This window comes from Pinus tabuliformis, chromosome 3_2 (assembly GCF_031772625.1).
Source record: "Pinus tabuliformis cultivar Carrire ecotype Pingquan chromosome 3_2, CPIR1, whole genome shotgun sequence".
Taxonomy (NCBI): Eukaryota; Viridiplantae; Streptophyta; class Pinopsida; order Pinales; family Pinaceae; genus Pinus; species Pinus tabuliformis.
In genome coordinates this window covers 712,001,894-712,010,565 of record NC_142302.1, presented here as the reverse complement: position 1 = coordinate 712,010,565, position 8,672 = coordinate 712,001,894, and positions in this window count along the sequence as shown.

The window sequence follows — 8,672 nt, the reverse complement described above, 5'->3', positions numbered from 1 at the left end:
CAACCTGAAAGCTCTAGCATGACTCATGAAGAAGAGGAAGAAATGCTACATGATATATCAAAATTACAAGAACAAGTGCAACAAATATAACTCTCACAAAAGCTAACAGAAGCTAAGATAAATGGCATGGAATCTAAGATAAAGGGCGTGGAAGCTAAGATGGATGATTTGAAGATAGATTTGAAGACAGATTTGAAGACAGACATGGCAGATTTGAAGATAGATTTGACAAATTTTCTACAAGAAATACTTACTAATGGTGAAAAGGTAGTAAAGGAAACTCATGATGCGAACAAAAGAAATGTTAATCATGATTTCATAGACTCTAATGTGGGATCGAAGACCCACCATATTCCAAAAATTGATATGAGGAATTTTGATGGCAAGGATCCCGCAACATGGATATTACAAATGGAGCAATTTTTCGATCTCAATAATGTGCAAAACACACAAAAGGTATGTATTGCAAATTTATATTTGGAACCAAATCAGTTTGTATGGTATCAATGGCTTTTCTCTCATAAACAAATTATCACTTGGGCAATTTTTACGGAAGAATTGACAGCACATGATGAGGATACAAAAAGCAACACTTTTTTTAGCCAATTGATAAGTCTCAAACAAAAGGGTTCAATAATGGAGCACATTGAGGAATTCCAAAAATTGAACATAAGGGTAAAAAATATTCCAAAGGAGCATAGGATTGATGTGTTCATAAGGACTTTAAAGGATAATATCCAACATGATTTTCGCCTTTGGGAACCTGATTCATTAGAGAAGGCATTCAAGTTAGCAAGAAAAATGGAAAGCAAAATTATGGCAACCAGGAAGCATACCACTCACAACTATAAAGATGGAAGTGTCATTGCCCCTAGTATTCAACAACCTATAAGGTTGACACCACAACAATTGGAAGAAAAAATAGCAAAAGGGCTTTGTTACAGTTGTGATAGAAAATACACTAAAGGTCATAAGTGTGCTGAGAAGAAGTTATTCTACATAGATTGCGAAGAGGAAGAAGAAAAGGAGCAAGAAAGGTCAAAAGAAGAGGATATACTCCAGGAACAAAGCCTAGAGAAAGAAGAAATGAATCCGACCATATCTTGTAATGCATTGGCGGGAATTACCACTCCTCAAACCATCAAGATAGAAGGACAAATCAAGAAGAAAAAGGTAATAGTGTTGATTGATTTAGGAAGTACCCACAATTTTATTCATTGTAAGGTAGCAAAAGAATTGAATTTCTTCTTATATCCAGCACCAGAGTGTCAAGTGATGGTTGCAAATGGAGGAACAATAAATTTCTCTGGAAAGTGCCATAATATCAAGATATTGATGGGAGAATATGTATTGACTAGACCAATGCTTTCCATTCCAATGGGAGGTGCTGATATTGTCTAGGAGTCCAATGGCTACAATCCTTGGGTACAATAGCTTTTAATTTTCAAGAACTTTTCATGAAATTTTCTATGGAAGGAAAGGAATTTGAATTAAGGGGTATTGCAGGGAAACTAGGAAAGATAATCATCTCTAACGGTATGACAAAGCTTCTAAAAAAGGAACAAAGGGGTGTAATTGCACAATTATGTTCACTAGATGTTTCCACATTGGAATCATCTATTTCTCCAGATCTCCAGAAAGTCTTGGACAATCATTCCAAGGTATTTGAGACTCCCAAAGGTCTCCCACCTATTCATGATCATGATCATGCTATTCATCTGATTCCAGGAAGTGCTCCTCCAAACATCAGGCCGTACAGATATCCCTATGCTCAAAAGAGTGAAATTGAACATATGGTTGCAGAAATGCTAGAGGCTGGTATAATTCAACCGAGTCAAAGTTCTTTCTCTGCTCCAGTAGTATTAGTGCACAAGAAGGATGGATCATGGCGCATGTGTCCGGATTATAGGGAGCTCAACAAGCTCACTATTAAAGATAAGTTTCCCATTCCTGTCATTGATGAATTACTGGATGAATTGCATGGATCAATTTACTTCACCAAGTTGGATCTTCGTTCAGGATATCATCAAATCAAAATGAAGACTGAAGACTTTCTGAAAACAACATTTAGAACTCATGAGGGTCATTATGAATTTTTGGGCATGCCTTTTGGCCTTACCAATGCACCTTCAACATTTCAAGGTTTGATGAATTCCATTTTCAAGCCATTCCTTAGAAAATTTGTGTTAGTATTTTTTGATGATATACTAATCTACAACAAGTCTTGGAAGAATCATGTTGAACATGTTGACAGGGTGCTACAACTATTGGAGGAGAAACAATTATATGAAAAAAGATCCAAATGTTTCTTTGGAGTACAAGAGGTGGAATATATGGGTCATATTGTATCTCATGGAAGAGTTAAGGTAGACCCTAGCAAAATTAAAGCCATTAAGGAATGGAAAATCCCCACAACCATAAAGCATCTGTGAGGATTTCTCTGGTTGACAGGGTATTATCGCAAGTTTTTTAAGAATTATGGGAGAATAGCAGCACCTTTAACAACATTATTGAAGAAAGATGCATTTTCACGAACTCCAGAAGCAACAAAGGCCTTCGAACATCTTAAAGAGGCAATGTGCCAAGCACCTGTCTTAGCTACACCGAACTTCACACAAACCTTTATTGTGGAATGTGATGCTTCAAGAATTGGAATTGGTTCTGTTTTAATGCAAGATGAAAGACCCATTTCTTTTGAAAGTCATCCAATCAAGGGAAAGTTTTTACACAAAGCTATTTATGAGAAGGAAATGTTGACAATACTCCATGCACTTAAGAAATGGCGACCCTACCTAATGGGAAGACACTTCAAGGTAAAAACAGATCATGATAGCCTTAAATACTTTTTAGAACAAAGATTATCCTCTGAAGAGCAACAAAAGTGGGTCACAAAGATGTTGGGTTATGACTTTGAAATCATCTACAGAAAACGGAAGCAAAATGTGGTGGCAGATGCACTCTCAAGAAAAGATGAGGATGTGGAAGCATTGTTGTGCGCCATTTCTATTATCCAACCAGATTGGATAAACGAAGCAAGGGAGGAATGGAAGAATGACGAAGAAGTGTGGGCACTTATTCGAAAGTTACAACAAGATTCCAGTACGTCTGATACATTTAGCTGGAAAAATGATTCTCTATGGTACAAAGATCGCTTATACCTCTGTAAGAATTCCCAACTAAAACAAAAGATTCTTATGGAATTGCACACTTCTCCCTTAGGTGGGCACTCAAGATTTTTAAAAACTTACCACAGGGTTAAGAAGGAATTTTTTTGGGATGGCCTTAAATCGGATATTCAAAAATTTGTGGCGGAATGTTTGGTTTTCCAACAAAACAAAGTTGAAACAATTAAGACACCGTGTCTATTACAACCTTTATCCATTCCAAGCCAACGTTGGGAGGAGGTTTCAATGATTTTATCACAAGTTTACCCAAGTGTAAGGGAAAAGGTGTCATCATGGTGGTAGTTGGCAGACTTACCAAGTATGCACACTTTTGTGCCTTATCACATCCATTTAAAGCCAATACAGTTTCTACTAAATGTATGGAAACAATTCAAAAGCTACATGGAAACCCAAAGATTATTGTAAGTGACTGAGATCCCATTTTCACTAGAAATTTTTGGACAGAATTATTTTCTTGTCTTGGTACTCAGCTAGCTCATAGCTCATCTTATCATCCTCAATCTGATGGGAAAACTGAGATAGTAAACAAATGTTTGGAAGGATATCTTCGTTGCTTTGTATCTGATAAACAGACACAATGGGTCAAATGGTTGCCTCTACCTGAATGATGGTATAACACTTCCTTCCATACAGCAAATGACCCCATTTATGGCACTTTATGGATATCGGCCACCATCCATCACATCATATTTAAGAGAAAATTCTAAGGTTCAAGTAGTGGAACATCACATCAAACATCAACAACAAGTCCTCCAAATCTTAAAGGATAACCTTGTGTTGGCACAGAATAGAATGAAACAACAGGCATATCAACATTGTAGCGAAAGAAGTTTTGATGTAGGTGATTGGGTATTCCTACGGCTACAAACATATAAGCAAATGTCCCTCAAGCAAGGTAAGAAGGATAATAAATTATCACCAAAGTATTATGGTCCGTACAAGGTGTTGCAAGAGATTGGTACAAATTGGAGCTTCCTGTAGCTTCTCAATTGCACCCAGTTTTCCATGTTTCATGTTTAAAGAAGGTTATAGGCGACAAGCTCCTAGTTCAAACAATATTGACAGAACTTGATGAGGAAGGAAAAATTATATTGGAACCGGAAGCAGTCATAGAAACAAGAACTCGACAACTACGAAATCAATCAATTTCGGAGTATCTTATCAAGTGGAAGAACTTATCCGCTGAAGATTCCACATGGGAGGATGAGAATTTTATACAGAAGCATCCAAAACTACTCAAGCGTTGAGGACAACACTTTTTTGAAGGAGAGGGTCATGTTTGGTAGCTATAATACTAGTGATTACCCCATTACTATTGTAGTTGCATCCCTTATTAATATTTTTGTGCCCCTATTATCTCCATATTGTTATTACTGTGCCCCATAGAATCCCACTATTGTTATTTTTTTGGCTTTATATTATTATTGTTAGGTCGGCTGGGTTATATTGTGACTCCTTAGACTCCTATATATAGAAAGGAGGTTTTTTCATTTGAATCATCCAAGAATTGTTCATTTGTGTAATGTAAAGGAGGTTGCCCCCTTGAAGAGGCTGAATTCTAAGGCGTTGATCTCTCTTTTCTATCTTTTTGTGAGCTAGTTTCATACCAAGTATACTCTCAAGTAAACAATGAGAAGACACCAGACACAAGTAAACCCCAAGGCAGAGACAACACAGTTGAGTCTAGCAAGAAGTCAACTGAGAAGAAAGTGATAAGCACCCCGACTATAGAGATCAGTTTAGAGGCCAAAGGTAGTAGTTTGGAGTAGGAGTGGGATCAGTTTAATCAGAAATTGTAAGGCACTCCCAAAGCCTCATATATCCATGAAACAGAGGAATGTAAAACTCCTCTGCATATTCATAAGGATACAGAACCCAAGTCTATCGGTGAACAATCCACACCTATGGACGAACAAGCGACAACGTCCTAGTATACTAAAATTATCCCTACTCTACCCACATCAGAAATAATTCTGAAAGTAACTAAAACACCTCCACTTGATGTGTTCTATAGCTCTCTCCACAAGGATGTAGTTAGAAGGCAGAGAAAAAGGATAAGGGTAGACGCACCTGAATTCCAACCTAGAAACGAGCTGATGGACATTGTTTGGAAGAACATTCCTTTCAATCTAGTCGAGAACTTGACTAGAATATCACAGTTCATGGGAGCATAGGCATCGACCACTATGGACAAGGCTACTGAGGTCTCTAATTTACTAAAGGAGAAAGAGGAGAGAATTTTGCAACTTGAACAAGAGATCGAGACAGAGAAATCAAGTGCAAACAGGCAGGTGGCTGAGCAACTGGCACAATTGCAACAAGACATGGAGGTCTTGAAAATAAGCCATGAATCCGATATATCGGACAAAAATATACAACTGCAGGAAATGCAGCAATCCATGAAAATATAGAAGGATGTTCCCACTACTAAGGAGTTCATTAAAGAGACCCTAGAATTAAATTCCCTTCTGGTGAAACAGCAGGAGTATTTATGCCAGAAGATGTCACACATTACTCCCTATCTGACTACTAGTGATCAGATAACAGATAAGGAAATCGACCAGAGAATGAAGTTTAACGATTTAAACACCAGAATCTCTGAGTTCATCGAATGGCAGGAAACAAAAGATGGAAGGAAAGCCAATCTACTTGAGATTGAGGAAACTCATAAAGGCATTCTCTTCATAGATTGGGATGCCAGAATCAAACAGGTTGAGCTAGCAGTCGCAAGGGCAGCCAGAGTATCAAAGAATATCATCAAAGTAGTGAATCACATCATGTTCGCCACCAATCTCATTATAGAATGCAATACAAAAGAAATTCCCGATTTAACTGCTCTGTACTAAGGATTGCAAGAAAAGGCGGGGAGTCAAAGAGAGGCAATTACAAAATCGACCACGACCAATTGGGAGTCGTATTAGTAGCATCCTATTAATCCATATAGTCAGATTATGACTCTCAACTGTTCCCTTCATATGACTCAAAGGATATTTCCATCACTCACAGATGCGATCTTCACAGGACAGTTCAGGACTCATTTCGGGGCACCTCCTCAAATTCAACCGATGACCGATATTTGTGATTTAAAGGACAAGCTGGCAGACATCAAGTCATCCTCTTAGTTTTGTTTATTTAGCCTCTGTTTATTTTTGGAGTTAGTTACCTAGTTAGGAGGAAGGTTGTTTGAAACCTCCTCAAATTTTTTATAATCTATTTTTGCACATTTAGTTAGAATAGTATTTATACCCTTCTCATGCATTTAGAGAAGGGTCCAGAATTTTATAAAAAACATTTGCAAAGAATGCACTATTGTAAGTTTGTGAATGCTTTGGTGAAATTATGGAACATGATCGTTTCTTTTAGATATCAGACTACTTTCCTTTGTTGATGCACTTTTGTATTCTTGGGAGACAATTTGATTTGAAGAAAGAAGTTGGTCTATGTCATTTGTCAAATGAGTAGGACTTCACACATATGGTACTATTATCGTGTATGCTTGATTTTGTTTACATTTAATTAGTGGAAAAACTTTACTTTCATGAATTATATGTGAGATTTATTGTTTCCATTAAGCGTTAATTGCACTTTTGTATGATGCCTAGCTGAAGTTGTGATTTTCATATATAACTCATCATATATGGTATATATTTTATAAATTCCTTTGACTAACTATTTAGTCAAAGGAATTATCTTCTAAACTATCATCTCTCTTTAGTTTTGTTTAATCTTTATTATCACATCTTAAACAAATATCTTTGTAGATCACATACCACACAGGAATACCCGGGTTTATATTAGAATAAGTTAGTTAGAGAATGTTAAAATTGGCAACCAGGGAAAAACTTCATGTGAGTCATCTTATTCATGGCTGATAATATTTTTATTAGATTCCTCTCGTCGAGAGGTGTAGGATTGATACAAAGATCATCCGATTCCGATAAGTATTCATGGAGATATGAATTTATTTTAATTATGGAATTATTATCAAGCCGACCTACAACTCATGTAGGCTTAGAAGCTCAACAGTCGCATCTATTCAAACACCAACGTTGTGTATAAATATAAGAGGAATTTTTCCTCATTTTTGCTCACTCTTCTCATCACATATCTCTCTCTCTCTCTCTACTGCGCAGAAATGAGTCTCTTCTTTACTGCGCAGAAATGGGTCTCTCTCTCACACATGTGAAGCCGGAAACTGTTGAACCTGAAGCTGCAAATACAGATCCAAATATTGACTTGCGTGTCCTAGAAGATCTCCTCTTTGGAATTTCCCTGTAGGTTCATTTGAATATCCTTTGAAAGCCGCAACTTTTGGTGGTAGAATGAAGTCAATCTGACGAACGGTTTGAAATATATCAACTGCCCTAGTTTGAAGCCGGAAACTGCTGAAACTGAAGCTGCAACTGTAGAAGTAAAGATTGACCTACGTGGCATAGAAGATATCCTCATCTAAACTACATTGTAGGTTCATCTGAACGTCCTCTGGAAGCCACAACTTTTGGTGGTGGAATGAAGTCAATCCGACGGTCGGTTTGTGAGATATCGTTTGCCCTAGTTTGATCAAGAAGCCGCTAATACTAATGTTGTTGATCTAGGGTTTGCTACTGCTGATATGAATCAGATTTATTGTACTATTTCTCTCTGATGAATTATTGAAGATAAAAGAAGATTTGATCAAAGGCGTTTTCCACACATTGTGGGGTTTGTCCCTCGCTAGCCGCCACATCTTGTGTCTCTTGTCTTGGCTTGTTTTCTGTCGATCGTTTAATGTTCTATCTACACTTTACTTTATGTACATGTGATTGCTAATCTATGGAATATAATAAGAAAAAGAAGTAAACTGTTATAAGCATAGAACATACCATAACTCAACATGGTATCAGAGCTGAGGTGAAGACAAAACCCGAGCAAGAGCAAGAGCAATCACCGAAGAGAAGATTGGCAAGGCTATCCTAAAAGAACTATGGGATCCTCAACACTCTTTCCTACTGAAGACAAGCTCTGTGAGAAAGCTGACTATCACGGATGGAAGATGTCTATTGATCTAACCCTAGAAGATCTAGGAGTGCTGGACCATGTAAGAGGCAATATTGTTGAGGCTCCATCAAATGCATCCGTTGCTGCTTGGAACAAATGGAAAAATGGAGAAGTCAAAATAGAAGATCATCCAGGACTCTATCGACTAGCACTTGGTGGCCTACATCTTTGAACTAGACACCTCCAAGGAAGTCTATGATAGACTGGTGAGTTTATCTAAAGTAAATGATGAAAATCAAGTTTTGTTTCTTAGAAATAAGCTGAAGGAAATTAAGAAGGGTAAAGATGAGAGTATGCAAGCATACTTCTTAAGGATCACCGAAATAAGGAACGATATCCTATCTATTGGGGAGGTTATCACTAACAGGGGAATGGCACTCACAACTCTTGGAGGATTACCATCCAAATGGTACATGTTCAGGACTACTCTTCTGAACAATAATGTAATTC